The sequence below is a fragment of the Neopelma chrysocephalum genome, unplaced genomic scaffold, assembly GCF_003984885.1.
Source record: "Neopelma chrysocephalum unplaced genomic scaffold, ASM398488v2 Primary Assembly neopelma1_61b, whole genome shotgun sequence".
Taxonomy (NCBI): Eukaryota; Metazoa; Chordata; class Aves; order Passeriformes; family Pipridae; genus Neopelma; species Neopelma chrysocephalum.
In genome coordinates, this window is record NW_020897717.1 from 2,055,688 (window position 1) to 2,075,338 (window position 19,651).

At 41.0% G+C, this 19,651-nt stretch overlaps 1 protein-coding gene across 4 annotated transcripts in view; it reads left to right on the forward strand.

Moving 5' to 3' along the window:
- The window catches only part of DAAM2 (dishevelled associated activator of morphogenesis 2), a 221,977-nt gene that overhangs the window by 101,714 nt on the left and 100,612 nt on the right, over positions 1-19,651 (forward strand). The gene's annotated exons all lie outside the window — the stretch shown is intronic.

A 19,651-nucleotide genomic window follows, 5' to 3' on the forward strand; every position in this document is an offset into this window, starting at 1 on the left:
ATACATGCCTGAGATGAGGAATAGAACAGAAAATACTGGATCTCAGAATTAGAGGAATTTGCAGGTAGTCTTTCTACATTACACTATAACATTAGCCCATTAAATTCTTATCCATGACCATAGCTTCAAAATGCTGTAGCAATGAAAATAACCATATAATTTTGGTATGGAAGTGGAGGTTTATATATGGGCAACTATAGTATGCCATACCAAATATGGGGACAGCTGTAGTTTGTCAGATCAGTGGTCTGGCAACCTAGCCCAGGCTCCTGTTTCAAGATGGGGTCCAAAGCAGATGCCTAGTGAAGAATATAAGACGTGGCCATGGGGTGGTCTTTTCCAGGATACTCTCCAACCCTCTAAAAATTTTCAGCTCAAGGACTTCATCAGTCAAAAGTTGCTTTCTGTCTACTTAGTAAATTGGTATGGATTTCTTTTCCATTAACTGTTTTCACCTTCCCTATCACCCATTAGCATTTTCAGTATTCTATGGCAGGGGTGTAGAAAGGAGTCAATAGGATTTGCAGCTGTTTCAGGAAGAATAATATGTGCAGCAGAAGAGAGTCTACTTGCTTCAAACTAATTAGCAGATGAGGAATCTTCTCTTATGGAAATATTTCGCAGAATTCTGGTCTATATTTAAGTCAGTTTGCCTTTTATGTGAGACTACTTGAATTCCTCTCAGAAAATGCAGCTGTCTGACTGTGGAGAATTCTGCGTGGTGACAGATATCTCTCATGAGTCAGAGTGTAATCTGTAATCTGCACTGCTGACAATTTATTTCTGGACGCTGCTTAAGTATTGGTTTTCACATGCAAAGCTTGAACTGCTGTATCAAAGTTCACGTCTCTCCGTGATCTCAAAGATCCGTTGAAGCATTCAACTCAGCCTTCCTGAAGATGTCACCAACAGATGTGCTTTGCTCCTGAACCTGACTGGCTAAAACCGGAACTTGTTTACCTTCGGGTCATAGTGAAAGGCCTGTTTGAGTTGCTACTGGGCTTTTGCTTACTGAGAAGGGTATCAGTTTTATGAGGAGTTTGAGAGTTTGTGGTGGTATTAATGGTACTTTTAGTTTTATGTCTGGCAAATACTGGTGTTCCATGTGCTTGTGGCAAAACATCTCACAGCTGCCTTATGGAAGTCTATTAAACAGTATAATTTATAATGTTTCTGGTGCAAAATTTAATGACAAGTATATGTGATGATCTGTAAAAATTTTTGGCCCCAGTAGTTTGAGAGTTGTTGGTCTATGCTATAACTTATTAAATGTGCTGACAGCTTATAACTGGCATATGCATTTCAAACAAATGAAGCCATTGAAATGAAAACAGATCATATTCAGTTCTTATACTTAATGATAGTACCCTAGCCATCATTGCATGAGAAGGGAGCTGGGAAAGAAAAGTGCTGTTTTTCAGAAGGTTAATGGTGTACATTACACATTTTTATAAAGCAGTCAGATAGGATGGTGATGCATGTCCATAGGAGTTCCTGATTAGAAAGGTAACATAAGAGCAGTTAAGGGCTTTATAAGAGAAAACCTGGGCTAGAAACTGGGCTGGCAGAATGCAGAGTTTGCCTAGAAGGGCTAGTTTGTCCATAGGTCCAGATTAATGCATGTTCTATGAGTCACTAAAATAAAACAGGCTACATCTGTATTGACAGCTCAGATGAGATTCTAATTGGATTAGAAAGATTCAGCCTGTAAATGCACCAGTGTAAATCAGCGACCTGGAAGTGCCTGAGAGAGCTCTGTGCTGTGTACTAGCTCCCTGCTGCTTATCCGTTAGGGCCCAGTCTGGGTGCACTTGTACTATATAAAAACCAGATTTGAGTGTAAAGCCTTTTGACCCAAATCCCCAAGTGAAATGATGACACCATCATCATCTGAGATCTGTAGTGAGAGAAGCATTTGTGTTGGCTCCCTGAAGCAGGCCCAGGGGGTATAGCCTCATCTTGCCATCTGCTCTACAAAGGGTATAATGAAACACTGATGTGCTTGAATGAATTTTTAAAAGCCTTATTTTTTTCCCTCGTTGCAGTTAAAATCTGGGGCATTTTCCCATGTAAGAGTTAATGACAAGAAAAGCTAAGCCTAGCTGTGCTGGAGAAGCCTTCCTTGTGATGCATTTTCCAATCCAGTAAACAATCAGTATGTTTCTACCTGACTTTCTGAGGAAAACTGACATTTTGAGAACCAGAAGCATGTCTCTTCCTGTTCTTGTGGTACTTAAATTAGTACCATGAAAACTGAATTTGGAGATGTCCATTTTTCAAGAGGATGATTTAAGAATGTGTTGGGATCCCTTATTTGTGATGGACTCACATGACCCATTCATAGCTTTCAAACTTGTGTAGTCTCCAGACTGAGGCAGGTATACATGTATGAGCTCAGGATGATTTGGTCTGATTTTTTGGGGGCTGAGAGAGGAGAAGATGTAGTAGCTCTGTGCTGGCAGGGATTGACTTGGGATTAATGCAATGGTAACAGTACAGGTAAGTCCTTATCAGGAGTTTAGGTGCACATAACACAAAGCAAACAAAAATATTTGTGACCCCAAACTTTGCCCCTCAAAGAGCCACTTTCGTGAAAGAGGACAGAACAACTGGCTTTAGTGTCTCCCCTTCAATGAACAGGCAAAAAAGACAAGCTCTAGAAATTAGGGGGCGTGGACTGGTCCTGTATCTTACAAATTGTAAAACTGGCCCTACCTGACCATCAAGGCATCACAGCTTCATTTCTGCTTCCTTCCTCAGTCTCTCTTCTCAGCTGGCACTGTGTATACTACCAGGTAGTAAAGTGCTGTTGCAGTTGGTGGTCTATTGTCAGACCCTAAACCAGTTTTGTGCCTGATGGCAAAAATGTCTGTGCTAAGCACACATGTTTTTCCTTGCACAGATTTATTGACTGAACAGGAACTATAGAAGAATCTGGAAGAACTATTCCAAGGCAAGGGAAAATAATTATTTTTCATGGAACAGCTTCTCCATCTCCTTGTTCATATTTGTTAGGAGCAGTGTGTTCTTGTCACAGTATTAGAATCCTGGAATCTTCTTGTTGGTTAAAGGTGGTATGCTGCTTGACACTAAAGATTTTGCCATCTAGATCTCTCTTATACCACCAACATAATCCCAGATAGGAACTCAAACCATGCCAAGAAGGGTGATTTAAATGGTGGCAACTCAGGAAATACAGAGAAATGTAAAGAATGCTAGCACAGAGGAAAGAGCAGTGTAAGAGCTTGTGCTTTTATTATTTCTCTGTTTCTTTTGTTAGTGACCATGAGATGGTAATGGTATTTGAGAAGGTGGAGTTCAAGATTGTCTATTCTAAGATGGAAGGTCCTTGGGGAAGAAGTGGAGTTGTCTTTTGAGTTGACATTTTTGAAGTTGATTGTATGATTATATGCTCCAAGCTTATACTGGGAAAGATTTGAGAAACGCTTACTGTTATGCCTTTGTGGTCTTGTAAGAAGCATTCTGGTATTTAGCTCAGGTGGGACATTGACTGGAATTTCCTGTCACAGTTTGTTTCTTTTATGTTCCATTTGAATCTCTTCAATTTTTAGTTTGGGGTTTTTTTCCTTCTTTTTTTTTTCACCCCCTCAGAGTCCCTAAAGAAGGAGTTTTGCTGACTTTATAGATTCATAAAAGCTTTTCAACCATATTACTACTTACCATCCTCACAGGCTTTTCCAGAACAAAACTTTAGATCTTATGACACCACAAATACCTATTAAGGTACATTATTTACTGTTGAAGAGCAGCTTAAGTACTTATGAACTATCTATATTTGAAAAATTTAGAATTATCCAGCATCTCTTTTGGCCTGCCTTTTAGCTTTTTTTCTGTTGAAATGACAGTTCTATATGAGGTCCTGTCATTCTTTAGTTTCTGAAAGAGGTAGGTTGCTGCTCAGGTGAGGCAGCATACATTCTTCTCTCTCTCCCTCTCTCTCTTGAAGCGATCTAGTTTTCTGGTCCTGCTGCAAAGCCTCAGCTTTTCTAGAGAAGATATATGGAACTACAATGTATTCCTGAACAATAAGGCCACTGGAAATCAAACCCATATTTTCTCTTGTAGTATTGCCTGAGTGCAATGAAATGAAGATGGAAGAAAGTGCTGAATCAAGACCTTTGTCCTTCCCTCAGCCTATGCTGGGAACCATGATTGAAACCTTAACTTTGGTTTCTGTCTGCAGTGCTCTATAACAGCCAACACAAAAACATGGAACTATGTCCCTTACTGACACAACCATAAATTACACATAGTCTCTCCCCTTGTCACTTCTGATCCCATTGTATTTATTAATGGCTGCCACAACATCAAATTTGGCTTGATTTCTCAATTAAAGATGACCTAGCTCAGTAATCTAGCTGGACAGAATGCCAGTGACTGTGCTAGTAAAGAGAAGAGAGAAAATATCATTCTTTCTCCTTCAGTCTTCTTGGAATAAGAGCTGTACAGAGAAACTCCCATGAAGATGATAAATATGAGAAGATGTGGCAGTGGAGTCCAAGCAGCAGAGGGAGCAACTTGGTAACCTCTGAGTAGTCTGATAATTTCTGTAACCATGACTCTCTTAGGTCACCTGAAGAAGGAGGATGTGTAGAGCAAGATGCTAGATGCTTTACTGTACCTTTTGATCTTGTGTTTTTCCTTTGTCCTATCCTACCACATGGGTCTCAATTTTTCTGCACATTTCTGCTAATCTTTCTAAGTAAATCAGTGTCTTCATCTTGTCCTGAAATAGAACTATGGAATTAGTGTGATATTTGCTGCTGTTTTATATTTTGTTGTACTCCCTTGATTTCTCAACACACCAGGGTAGTAGTTGGTAGTATTTTAGCAACTCCAGGCTAGTGCTTTAATGCCAAAATGCTGAAAGGAGCTGGTTAGTGTACTGAGTACACGAGCCACCCAAGTGACTGGAATCTATGCTAGTTCTCTCAGGACAGAAACAAAGGAGCAGTGGGGTCACCATGGACATGTTTCTAGTAGCATTGGATGAAGTGACCAATAACGTAAAGTTTGGGAAAATTCTGCTCTTTGCTTAGTCTGTGAAATTTCTCTACATCTGTTCCTTCTTTACCTTAACAGAGAATAAAATTCAGTGATTATAGTCTCATTTCCCAGAGGAGGAAAAGTTGATGAGAAAAGAAAGGAAGAGTTTTTTGTTGAAAGAAAGTTAGGTAAAGCATAGAAGTATCTGGGAATTCATTTATTTATTTCGTCAAAGGAAGCAAAACAATTTCTGAGCTAGGTATCAGTTTGGCAAACACTAGATAACATACCTTCAAGAGCCACAGGAAGATGAGATCCAAACCTAAATAACTGTAGTAGTAGTTCCCACTGAAAACAGCTGACTTGGAAGTAGCAAGTTCCCTTCATGCTTAGTTCTCCCTTGCAGACCATTTAATGTAATGGATACAACATAAACCTCAGATGAAAACTAAGCTTCACCACATTGAATAAGTACTCCCATATATCACCAGTCCCTCTCAAGCTTGCCAAGTCCTAGCTGTGGCAGTGTTCGTGAGGCCCCTTTTTGGCTCTGAAACCTGCAAGAGTATTTATGTGGTATAAAGTACAAGAAATGCTTCCATTGTGGTCTTTCATGTGATTATAGACAATATATGTCAATGTATGGAGGCACAAGAGGGCATCAGCTGTGTTTCTCTGTGTTTGTTGATGAGCTTGGAGAACAAAATTCCCTATTTTCAGTTCCTGGGAAGCAGACATGCAGAACTGCCTATTCTGTCTCTTGGCTCCCAGTGTGGAGCACCACATTCTCAGAAAAGTATCCTCCAGGTCTGAAGCTTATTTAAGTCCTTAGTTTCTCATTGAAAGGTTGTGGCTTAGAAAGACATGCATTTTAGGTCCTCGCTTCAACCCCCAAACATGTGTTGTGTGTATTGAAAACTGTATTAACTCACATTTAAATTCAGGTGTGTTATCAATATTTGAGTATTTCAGTTTCAAATGTTAAGTCTTTTGAGTCATTCTATCCTTTTGCTGGATTCTTTTGAATATAGGGATTTATTTTCTGTGTCACTTGCCCTGCATGTAAATCATGGTTTCAGACTACACCTCTGACAGGCCTGTGGCTTAGAGTTGTTGGTCATTGCAAATTTCTCTGCAACCATAACTTAAAAGTACCTCTATTCTGTTTTGCCCATAAGAGGAAGTTTTTTAATCTCCTATGCCCATCCTCATCCTCTCTGTGCTCTTTTGTAATGAAATAATCTGCCTAATCAGTCAGGAAGTATAGAGCCAAATGCAGTCAACATCTGGAGAAGTCCTTCATTTTTATTTGTATGTGATGAGCTCTGACTTGAGCAGACTAGGAGGCTTTGCTGGCCTTAGCTCAATGGAGACTCCCCACCCCAGTTATTACTTCCTTTCTTGCACTTAATGAGAATAAACAAGTGGAGGCTGTAAGAAAATGCTGCTGATGAGACCAAGACAGAATTTTCATGACCAGAGGCTCATATCCAGGAAGAACCCTTAACATGACCCTCTAAGCAGAAGATACTGTCTCTGAAGGCAGAAAAAAAGCAAAGCTTTGAGGCAGAAAATCACTCTCCTCACTGATGGTGGCCAGGCCACAAAAAGTTTCTTTTCTCTCAGATTAGATTATAGTTGTCAGGTTAAAATTTTTCATGCACTCAGATGCAGTTGCATTCTATTATAATAATGGCAAAATAACTAGATTTCTGAAGCACTTAGGGTACTGAGGCTTGGGAGGCAAAAGCTCTTCATGGTATCATAGTCTGTCTAGTTATGTACAGAGTTCCTTTATGTCCAGCACAGTTCTTCGGTCCCAGATTCTACATACCCAGATACCTCTTTTCTTTTTAGTTTTCCGCACAGAAGATACTTTTTTTCTTCCTGCTCTACAGAGAGACTTTTTCATAATGTTGGGTCTGCTTTGCATGTGTCCCATGTGCAATACATGTGTACAAGTCCCCGATTTTAATGCACATATCACCAAAAGCAGTTTTCTGTAGTTATTCAAGTCCCAATACATAAGAGGTGCTGCAGTTTAGGCTTCGTTGCAGAGACAGCTTCCCCTTTCAGGTGCTCAGCTACATATGGAGTGCTGTGATAGGGACAGGCTTATGGCACTGAGTGCAGCACCAGCACTTTCTCACTCCAGGCTCCCTTCCAGCAGATGCAGCTGGTTGGCAGCTCCCAGCTCCCTGACCAGCTGTGTAAGAAGGAGCAGTCCCTATGCTGCAAATGTGTGAGACACAGATGCTGTGTAAGGAGCATAAGATGGCAGCCAGGTCTCACACTCCATGTCTGAGAATCAATAAGGTTATGTAAACAAATGTAAATCCACACCTGGTCTTACGTGCAAGATTTTGCATGGGAAGAAGCTGGGGGTGTTACCAAAGTACCTGTGTAGTTTTAATGCTTTTGTGCAGGAATACATTGTTTTTTTAGATCTTGTTCCTTTACTATAAAACTTATGGATAGATAGTTACCCAATGAAAAGCAGTCGAGTTCCACTGAAGAGAGTAGTGGAACTATATCATTCACCATTGACTGAAATTTGGCCTGTGTGATATTTTCTGTCTCTGTGGTGATTGTTGGCTTCTGAATATCCCAAGCAGAGCAGCACGCTGACTGCCTTTCTGAAAAGTGGGAAAGGTTGTGGTTGTGGTTGGAATACTTGAAGGGAATGTTAGAGTGTATTCTGAGTATCATTTACTTACGCTAGACGTGAAACACCTGAGAAAGAACTCACAGGACTACATGTTTTTACCAGAGTAATCCTGATGTTCCATGATTGAGGAAATGCATGTAGTACATCTAGGGCAAAAGAAGAGAAGTACTGGATTTTGGGAACATCACAGATATCTAGCTTGGGATGTAAAAGGAGGGGAAAGAACAGATCTGCCACTAGAGAAAGGAAGTGCTAGGTTGGCACTTATTGAACGCTTGGGAGCTGTCATGATATCCTGTCCCTTAAGTCATGGATTGGGTGGGTACGTTTAGTTCAGAAATTTTGTGTCCATGTGTTCTAATACCTTATCAGATGATTAGATAATACTATTGTGTTTTGGCATAACTGCAGGTGTTAGGCAGCATGATATAAAAAATAAAAAAATAACATAAGGCTCTACTGTGGCCTTTTTCCTTAGTAAGATGTAATTAATATTTGAATGTTTTTTGTGTTCCATTATGACTATAACAAAGAGTCAGCAACTTTCTGGATTGAGCCTGAAGGCTGCTGAAGTGATAAAACACTGAGATGATATTGATAGTAGGAGTCATACTTGCTAGCTGGAAGGATCAAATTAATTTATCTTTATTTCAGCTTTCTGGAGCTTTTCCAGCTACACTTGGATACAGAGTAGACAATTTCCTACCCTCCTCTTAGAATTGAACCAGCATTCTCATATATTTCCTGCCACTTTGCCTGCTGACTTAGAGTAACAGAGTGGGCCCTCTCCAGTAGAAATAGTGTCAGCAGCAGTAGTACAGGGATGTCCTATTGCTCCAGCACTTTGGAATGGCTTGTCTGAGTATGATTTCTGTCCTTCTGCAATTTCCATCCTTCCTTTACTTCTCTGTATTAGTGCCTTATGTTTTTCAGAGCAATATTTGATGGCTTAAAAATCTATTAGGACCTCATTCCTCATCTTCTAGAGAGGATATTTGAATCTAGATTTGGCCTGCTGAGGAGGGGTGGGAGACTATTATAAATCAGATAAGAAAGGTAATTTGGGATGAAAACATGCCAACTGGAGATACACCTGTGAGAAATGACAGAGGAAAGTACTACATCTTACAAAGACCATGTTGGCCAGATTGTAACTGAACAGGAGATTGTGATAAGGAGGAACAGTGTTTTCCAAAGTGCTGAAGAAAAAGACACAGCAAATGAAGCAGCTGTGGTGCTGAAGGGACAGTGAAGACAGATGGCAAAGATGGATATGATATGGGACAAATGCTAGACCAAAATGATCTTTTGGCAGTGCTTTTGGAGAGAATGAGCTTGCATGGTAGTTGGGGGAGGTTGAATGACAGATGATTGTTTCTTCTGGAGCTCATAGAGGAAGGGCCAGATCTAAGATTTTGCAGGAGATATGTTTTGATATTTAGCCTGATGACAGCAAGAAAGGGAAAGCCAGGTCCATCTAGCTGATGAAGACCTTATAAAATTTATAATCACTTATATAACTTATAATAATTTCCCACCTGAAGCTGGGGAAGCAGTGAAATTTTCCAGTGAAGAGAAAAGGCTGGGAAAGAGGATGGGACATAAGTGTTTTGCAGGACAGGAGTTATCCTTAGGGGGGTAGAGTTTAGTGGGGCTTTAAGAGCAACTGTTAAAAAATAAGGTAATTGAATGGAGAAGAAAATAACAATCATCTGTTTAATATGTTGACTCAGATTATTTTCTGTAGTTGCTCACCTAGTAACAATTTATATCAGATATAATAATTGCTCAGATGGTATATCATATAGGCTGAAGAAGAGTGTGGGGAAAGGGTGTATGACTATGTCATACCTTTGTGCCTTTCTATTGGTGGATTCTATCTTCAAACAGCATTCAGGGTTTGTTGTTTATTATTCAGGGGACCTGTTAAGGTAATTTGGGATTGCTCTTCCAGTACTGGAGGGAAATAGCCTTTTTTTATCATTTGCCTGGTGTGCAAGGCTCCAAAGTGGGGAGCACAAGGTGCCACAGGGGAGGCTGGTTGGACGGAGTAGCACCTTTTTAAGGTACAAGGTTTTCAGATCAGCAGTTTCCTGGCATCTTGCTCCACACTATGTAAGGGGCAGATTTTGGTGTCATTTACAGGAGAGGTCCTTGTGTTCATCCTTCAGCATGAGGTGGGAGCAGCACATGGAAAGCAAGTGTCAGAAGGTGCTTTTTCTGTCACTCATCACACCAGACTGCCTCCACAGCTGCTCTAGCTTTGATGTTTTATCCTGAAGTAGTACAGACAGATGCCTTCCACCTGGCACAGAAACAGCGCTGACCCAAAGCTTTTAATGCTAGCTACCTTGTTTTCTGTAAATGAAAAGTCTATAAGCTTTCTGGGAGGAAAACTTTTCAAGAACATCATCTTTTTCCTAGCTATTCCTGTAAACTTACACAACTAAATTCATGCATTTGTGTATTTGTTTGCCTTGTGAGAAACAGTAATGCTTCTTAACCCAGTTTTAATACAGAATTGGAGCCAGATTGAAAAGGTGCTGAAAAGATGCAGCACATGTAGGTTACAGGCAGTACAGGAGTCTTCCAGTGTCAAATGTGTTGTATTTGAAGAGCTTGGGAGCAAATCTCTATTACTGCCTCCTGGTCTTTTCTACTTGTTTTTTTATTAGAGAGGATCTGATGCAAGACTCTACTGCCTTCCTGAGCAGACTTCCCTTTCTTTCACATGTTGACGCAGTGGTGTATGCAAAAAGGCCCTAGTCAACATCTGTATATTCTGTGCACTTCTACATTAAAGGCACTTAAGGACGTCTTTTAATTTTGCAGTTTCCCATCATTTTTTGACCACATAAAGGGAAAGGCTGCCCACAATAACCACCTTTTGAAAAGAGCAGTGTGCACAACAATATTATGCAATGGTTTGCTAGGTGGAGGTTTGAAGAATAATTTCTCCAAAGGAAATTACAAGAGGAAAGCAGATTGCAGTTTCCCAGTTTGGAAGGTGTCCAGGGAGATCCCTGAGTCATGGAAAATCCATTGGGATTGCTTTAGTGGCTATGTTTCAGCATTACATCTTGGATAAAGAGCAACAGCTGCATGAGTTGGTTGGTTGGTGTGAAGTTGTTGGCTTCTACATTAATGATGAGGGAGAGCTTTTGGATTGCAAATGCTTAACCAGATAGTAAATGCAGTTATAATTTGTTGTTAGGAGTTGATGCAAGGCACAAGCTCATTCTTCTCTTATTCTTTTTGCTGTATTTTGTGAAAGTTTCTGGTAACTTCTTTAGTAGAAACATTTAGAGAAAGACATCTTGGCTGGTGTTTTCTTAAGCCCAGTGATGTCAGTGCAGTAGTTTCTGTTCTGATTATCAGAATATTTGAGCAATGAGACAGGACAGGGTGTGAGTGAATAACCAAATATACTGTCATGCTTTCAATTCACTGTTTGACTATTTAAATACTCAGTTTGTATGAGAGAAGAGAATTGTGGAATTGCCCTCCACTTCAACCCAGAGGAGATAACAGAAGCCAGTATGTGGATGATGTTCTAGCTGGTCTGGACTGTAAATACAGATAATTTCCATTTATTGAAGTAGAAGTTAATAACTAGCAAAAAGGGGACTGATAGACTTCTCAATGTATTCTATGTCTGAAATCTGTGCTGTAGATTGTAGAATGAGCCAGTGTTATAGGCGTTCTAGCTGACAATTCAAAAGGGACAATTTAATCAATATTTTGCATTGGTGTAAATCCAGAATAAGTCTGCTCAGTTTAATGGAGTTAGGGACGTCCTGATTTCTGATTTGCACTACCAAATTTGGAATACTAATTCAGAGAGCAAGAGAAGAACAAAAACTAGCTTCTGGTTTCACTTTTATCTGTGTAAACCTGAACTTCCACCAGAAATTTTGTTGATTTTTTGGAGTTCCTTTGAGTTTACCCTGTGTGTAAGCTTGAGCATGTGTGTCTTAGCTGCACAATCAAAGCTCAACAAGAAGTTAATTTTGCTCATTAAATTCTTAACCAACCTCCCAGTTCCTCCTGCCCTTTTACGTAATATTTTATCAGAGATTTAAAGGTCAGCCAAGCTCTGACTTACCCTTGTTTTCCTCCGTAGGGGCACATGGCAAATAGGATGCACACAAGAGGATAAAGCTGGGAGGAGAGGAGTAGGTAGCACTGACGCCCCTGAAAATTCAGCCTGCCTTTGGCACAGGGACGCAGCAGCAATCCCCAACCCACATTTTGAGGGTTGAGCCAGCAGGACTGTGTTTGGGCAGGAAGTGATCAGAGAGGTGTGTGCCTGTGTGCTTTGGCACAGTCCAAACTGTAAATTGCTCTAGCCTAGGAAGCTTCTCTGAACTCATTAGTATTAAAACAGAACAGAGGACACTTTGTAGGGAGGGAGAGGGTGGGGAAGCCGGAAAGGTAGCAGTTTTGACGGCAGTTTCCTAATAACCTTTCCCACAACTACCCTCCCATACAGGGTCTCATCTAAAAGACCTTGGCATGAAAAACAAACCCTGGCACAGGGAGGGGGAAGGGAGGAGGGAAATGAGGGGAGGGGAAGGAAAGGAAATGAGGGGCGGAAAATGGGCACTGTGCTGAAACAGCAGATTTTATTGTTATTTAGTGTTATATATGCTGATAATAGAAGGTCTGTTTGAGAGAGGTATTTGGTACAGTGTGTGTAATCAGAATGTGGAGGTAAATGCGGTATTTGTCCTAGAGGACTTGTGACCTGTCCAGTGAAAAAATGTATCAAGCAAAGGTTTAACAACTTCAGTTCTGTTTGGTATTTTCATTTAATTGACTGCATGGTGAAATACAGAGCACACCTATTAACTTTCCAGATCATGGAATCATAGAATGGTTTGTGTTGGAGGGACCTTAAAGATCATCTAGTTCCAACCCTTCTGCCACGAGCAGGGAACACCTTCCACTGTACCAGGTTGCTCAGAGCCCCGTCCAACCTGGTCTCGAACCCTGCCAGGGGTGCAATATCCACAACTTCACTGTGTAGCACATTCTAGAGCCTCACCACCCTCATAGTGAAGAGCTTTTTGTATAATCTAAACATGCACTCTTTCAGTTTAAAGCCATTCCCCCTTATCCTATCACTCCATGCCCTTGTAAAAATCCCTCTTCAGCTCTCTTATAGCGCCCTTTAGGTACTAGAAGGTGCTGTAAGGTCTTCCTGGAGCCTTTTCTTCTCCAGGATGAACAACCCCATGATTGATGAACAGCACTTCTTCATAGGAGAGGTGCTGCAGCCTCTGATCATCTTCATGGTCCTCTTCTGGACTTGCCTTCTGGACTGCAGGCACACATTGTCAGATCATGTTGAGCTTCTTCTCAACGAACACCCCCAGCCCTTCTCCTCGGGGCTGATCTCAATCTGTTCTCCACCCAGCCTGTACTTTTGCTTGTGCTTCCCCCAGCCCACATGCAGGACATTGATCTTGGCCTTGTTGAACTTCCTGAGGTTCACACAGGCCCACCTTCCAAGCCTGGCCAGGCCCCTCTGGACAGCAGCTTTTCCTCTCCAGCATGTCAACTGCACCACACAGCTTGGCGTCACCAGCAAACTTGCTGAGGGTGCACTCACTCCCACTGTCCATGTCACCGACAAAGATATTAAACACTGCTGGGCCCAGTACTGACCCCTGAGGGACATCACTCATCACTGGTGTCTGCTTGGACATCAAACCATTGACCACAACTCTTTAAGTGTGACCATCTAGAGACTTCCTTATCCACCATGTGGTCAATCTGTCACAGCCACATCTCTCCATTTAGAGAAAAGGATGTCACATGGGATAGTGTGAAATGCTTTACACAAGTCCATGTAGATCATGATAGTTGCTCTCCCCTTATCCATCAGCACTGTAACCCCATCACAAGAAGGCCACCAAATTAGTCAGGCATGATTTGCCTTTAGTGAAGCCACGTTGACTGTCACCAATCACCTACTTATTTTCCTTATTTTCCCTCTGTAGGTTTCCTTTTTGTGTTTGTTTGTCCAGGGCATTCTTGTCCATTCATGTAGGCCTCCTGGCTTTTTTGCCTGACATATTCTTTGTTGGGATGCATTGTTCCTGAGCTTGGAGGAGGCAGTTTTCATATATTAACTACCTTTCTTGACTTCTCGGACTGCTGCTGTCTGTATCACTGATGCCCATGTGAAACAACAGCAGTGGATAGAAGTCAGTGGACTGTACGAGGCTTGGTAGTTTCTAAGTGACATCCCAAATATGAGCCCCCAGTAAACAGCACATCTCTCTAGAGTGTGTCACTAGGCACATATCCATACTGTGGATATGTTAAAAGGTAAGCTTAAATTAAGATGGAGAAATTGTGTGAAAAAGGATCTGATTCAATGGGGACAGTTAAAACTCCTTTAAATAGCAAGTCTGGTAACTCAGGATGGAAAGGAGCCAGGTACACTTCTTCAGAGAAGAAACTAGGGATTATAGTGGATCAAGAGTGAACATAAGTCATTCAGATTTTGAGGGGTTTTATTAAAAAAAAAAAAAAGTCATTGACTACATGGAATATGTAACCAGAAATGCAGTCTGGAAGATACATGAAGTAATCTTTGCAGTCAGCACTGGTAAGGTCTCAGCTGGAACACTGTACCCACTTTTGAACAATGCAAATCAAGAAAGATGTACTTTGACTGAGGAGAGGCCAGAAGTGCTGGACATGGCCTCTAAAAAGACTGAAAGAGCTGGATTTGTTTAGCCTCAAGAAAGAAGACTGAGGAGGAACATTAAAACAGCCTTTAATAGCCTGAAAAACTGTTATCAAGAGGAAGGAAAAAATCTGCCCCCCATGTTAGAGTTGATAAGACCGGAAGTAATAGGCTTAAATTGCAGCAACAGGGATTTAGACTAGACATGAGCCTGACTATTCAGTTTTCATCCCTGTTCCCCTCACTGGACTCATTTCAATTCACTGACGTGGACATGCAGCCCACCTTAACAGAAAAAGCAGTGCTGATAGTCAGCTGTTTGCATTATTGTCCTCATATGCCCACCCATATCCATGGAATGTCCCTCTTGCTCTACCTGTATTGTAGCCCTGCATGTGAAAGTGCATGTCTAAGCCTTGATCTCTTTCTCTCTGTAAACATCTGTGGGTATTATTGCATAAAGAGGTACTGCTTTTCCTCAGTCTTTCTATTTGGCCCAGCAGATTGTTGTCTCATGCATGTGTTTTGCCTGTGAAGGACAGAAAGATGAACAGCAGATGCTGGTTCAAGTGGCCTGTGAGAGGGGATTGCCACAGTATGTCTTGCTGGTTGTGTATACTCATGTGCTGTCAAGTCACAGACAGCTTTGAGGAGTAGGAGAGGAACAGGATTTAGCTGTTCTCCAGGAAACAAGGAAGCAATTAACCAATGATTAAAAAGCAAAAAAATAAGCGGTATAATGAGGGGTGTGTTTGAGGGTAAGAGGGGGGCCCATTAGTTGACTTTCTGTGAGATAAATTTCTCTATCAAAAAGCAATGCCCTTGACAGATGAAAGTCTTACTGTGCTGCTAAGCCTTAAGAATGAGTAACTTCTGTGTTGGCAGGGTAGAGTAAAAACACATTTTCTAGTATGTAAACATCAGGTGCTTTCTGTCTTGTACTGTTATGACTGAGGATCAAGAGATTTGGGACCTTAGAACTGAAGGGGTTTTAAAGCTGCAACTTTTTGAAAAAGCAAGGAGGAAAAAAGAGTGTAATGGGAATTGCAGCCTTTTGTTTGTCTGCTTCTCTGCTTTACCGTCATATCTGTGGCAGTAGCTGGAATGTAAACATTGCTTCCTATGCCAACAGGCTGTGTTAGCAACTCGTGTGCAAAGTGGTTTCATAATGCACAAATGTAATGATAAAACACTGTGGTATGGGTAGATGCTACGTGATATGTCTCCTGTGTGTAAGGTGGGAGTGGCGTACACACATACTATGTGCATGCAAATACCTGGAAACTCAATGATGTTTTGCTGTAATCCACCTAATTCTTATAAAATGTAAAATTACTCCCATGCTTCTCACTGTGTGCTCTTTCTATGTGCTTTACAAAGGCTGCTTTTAATTCCAAGGGTTAGCACAAGATGAAACAGCTTGAGGGGCAGGACTGATTTGGTTTTGGGTTGTTTTGCCTTTTCTTCATGGGTTATCAGTGGACTCAGCATGTGTATCAGGTGCCCAAGTGGAAACTTTTAACCAATGTACATCCGGAGGTGTGCTTAGCCGTGTGGGTGGTAGTGCTGTTGACTGATTAAAGACTTTTGCACTGCTCATTGCTCTAGTTTGTACAATAGTGTAGGCAGTTTGTGCAGTCTAATGGATCTCATCCACTGACAATTCAGGCAGGCAGTCTTTCAGAATGCCTCATCGACCTCCTCAGTATTGGAAATGCACACTCTTCCAGCAGGCTACCTCTTACATGTCAGGCTGGTGAGCTGGAACGAACAAAGCAATGGAAGGAAAACTGTAGGGGAACAATCCAATACTGTCCCCTGGAGGTGGACACAGTGATTAAATAGGGAAGGTTTATCTCTTCTATCTGAAGCTCTTCACAAAGAGACTGAGATTTGAAGAAGATTGTTTTGGGGTTTTCTGTTGGTTTTTGTTAGGTTTTTTTGGTTTCTTTATTCATTCACTGAAGTTATCTCTGAAGCAGCTTTTTGGACCACTGCCTCTGTACTTACGATGAGAATGTCTCTGGTGGGCAGAGGCAAACTTGCATGTGAGCCACCAGACTAACCTGCTCATTATTCAGCAACAAGACCTGGCATAGGCATCAGGAACTGAAATGTAAAGGTTCTTGGGGCTGTTGCTAATGTAAAAGCGTAGCTTTCATGCAATATAAGCCATGTGTTAGCAATGTGGTCCTACTCAGTTAATTTTTTGAAGCTGTAATAGTTATGCTGGAGAGGATTCTCTGTTGCAAAAGCTTGTAGTGCACTGCTGACAACATTCTCCCTGATGTCTTTCCACTGCTTCCTCTTCCTCTGAACTCCCAGGCATGTCAAGTGGCTTGAGTTGTACTTCAGCATTGGTTAATCCACCACTTATTTCCTCTAAGTCATTACACATGAACATGAACCTTCTCTGGGGCCTGCCAGTGGCTGCTGGATGGGACCCCATGGCGTGTCATAGTCACTGTTTACTTGTACAAGATTTAAATAAATTCATCCAGAGCATAAGGCTGTCAGCTGTGCTATGCCACTTGGGAGCACCGGTGGTAACTGGAATGTGGCCTTTTTGGGGACATGGTGACACACATCTCTATAAATCACCTTCAGGAACTTGAAGCACAGTTATCATAATGTACAGGGAATTTATTATACTGGCAGCAGTGTATTGTACTTCATTTTGTGACTTGAGTGGATTTGATGCTGTTTAGAGACTGAGAATGATTGATGAGGTGGATGAGGGAGAGTGCATTTGTACGTGACAGGTGAAAAGGGTCAGGGGGAATGAGGAGATGATTAGTGAGGGTAAAAAGAAAAGGTAGGTGTGTGCAAGAAAAAGGAAAGAAACAAGGAATGGGAATATGAACAGGAAGCAAGATAAGAGTGGTGCATTTAACTAAAATTCATACAATGCAAGGTATAACATAAAAATGATTGTACCCTTGGAACCTAAATTTTTGAGGTGAGTATGCGAGCAAGTTATTAAAATAAAAAGTCTTCAGATTGTGGAGCTTTTTCTAGAGTGTGTGAAGGCATCCAGATATAATTCCTGCCTTCTCAGTTTTTCCTGTTGGATGACTCATGAAGAACCATTAAGATAATGCTGGTTTGATTGAGCAAAAGAAAAACTTCACAGCTGCAAAAAAAATTTTTGCAAATACCATTGCTATCTTGAAAGGGACATTAAGTCAGATGTATCACAGAATCAGCCTGTTTTTTGAGGCAGGGAGCTTGGAAGTGTTTGACCATCTACGGGGTTTGGTCTGTGGTTTTGTACTTTTGCAGGGCTTTGCATAACCCTCTGAAACTTTTGGTGCTGGTCACAGGTCAGATAACTGCTGCTTTCATCTGTTCTGGAAATTTCCAAGGTTCCATTTTGAGTTTAACAAGGGAAAGTAGAGTTTAAATTTCCTGTGGAGCTTTGCCAGTTTGTACCATTTGAAGATTTGGTTCTCATGGAGCCTGTTAATGCCAAGACCTGGCTGTCCTTTTGCTTGAGTACCCATTGCTGTTAAAGAACCAATCAGTGCAACAGAGCTGTAATTAGACAGTCAAAATAGACATCTCCAAACAGTAGAAGTGTTGAAGCCTATTTGCCTATGTGTGATGTGTTAGTGTTGGATTCTGTGGTGAAAAATAAAGATTGATTTCATTCTTTGAGGATGGTAAATGCATTTCATTTTTTAATAATTCTTTATTAATTGCCTGAATATGTTTGTAGGCAGAAATAAACTTTTAAAAAGTCAGAATATGCTTTTATATGTTATTAGCATCTCTCAGTCATAAAAAAGCCATTAAATGTGAAAAACAGGCCTGGGGTGGATGCTTATGGGAAGGATATACTTTCAAGAGCATTTTAAGTAAGAGAGACTGTGACCTACAGGTAAAAATTAAAAGTGTAACTCAACTCTGTAGCTGAAATTATAAAAAAATGATAAAACAAGACAGTTATCCAACTAAACATAAGAAAATAAACAAAATCTCCTTTCTGGCAACATATTTGTTATACCCGAATTAATCAAATTATTGCCTGCAGTAAACATATAATGTCAGAATTCTGTGTTTCATAATGCTGGAAATGCTATGCATGATTCATTATGTGTTTAGGAAAACAAAACAACAGCCAGAAGAAAACCCCAACTCCCCCCAAAAAACCAACCCTACCAGCTTGTGGGGGTTGGTTTGTTGGTTTTTGCCTTCTACAAGACAAAGCAGCTGTCTAACCTTAAGTCAGTGTGAAACTCCCCAATGACCAGTAAGTCCAGCAGCCAGTGGACCTGGGACAAGTAGAATGGAATCCTCCCATGAGCGTCCAAATATCCCTGAAGGGAGGACCAAATTTGGAGCTCTTGATCTCCAACACTGTCTTTAAGCCAAGAGATGCTGGAGACCAGGGATTCTCTGTGTACTTAAGGCCTTGAGGTTTCTCCTTTAGAGAGGCAGGCATGTTGGTAGGTGTTAAAGGTTCTCCTTTAGTGGGTCTCTATCCAAGTGAACTACTCCTCTACATCCCCAAAATCTTACTTTTTCTCTTTATTAATTTAATTTTGTGTCACTAAAAAAGGTACTGCCCAGTCTAGGTGAGAAATGCCTTTCTGTTCAGCTTTTCTAGAGCTTTGAGTGATATCATTATTGAGCTGATGGCTGCCCAGCATCAAATCCAGCTTTCATGCTTTGACAAACGTTCCCCAAAAAAAGGGACATAATGTGGTTTTAAATCCCACAAAGTACTGGTTTTATGTTTCCTACTCATTCCTCCTTCTTGTTTCCTTTCTTTCTCTCTGTCTCTTATTTCCTTGGGTTGTAGCCATTTTGAATGAAGGCCATCTTCCCTTTTGGCCTAAGAACTGGACTGGAAGTATTTGAACCTCAAATCCAGCTCCAGTACATTTTAAATGTTTTATCATTGAAATTCAATCTGTTTAAGTAAAAAAAAAAGTCCACATGAAAGTGAAATTAACTGTATTAACTCTCAGTATATAAAATAAAATAGGAAATAGATAAAGGAGAGAAATGTAAGGAATATTAACTGGAGATACTTTACATCTCCCTCAGCCCAGCCTGGCAAATATCCTTTTAATCTGTGTTTCATGAGAACACTTCCACCTTCAAGTATTTTTAAGAGCCAGGAGGCTGAGCTCCATTGTGCAGGGTCACGCTGGCATGAATTAATGGAACTGAGCCACCTTTCCGAGGCATAGAAGAGTTACATTTCTGTTGAGAAACTGGAACAGGTGATGGAGGAGGGAGTTCTCCCTGCTTTGTTCTGTTCGTACCTT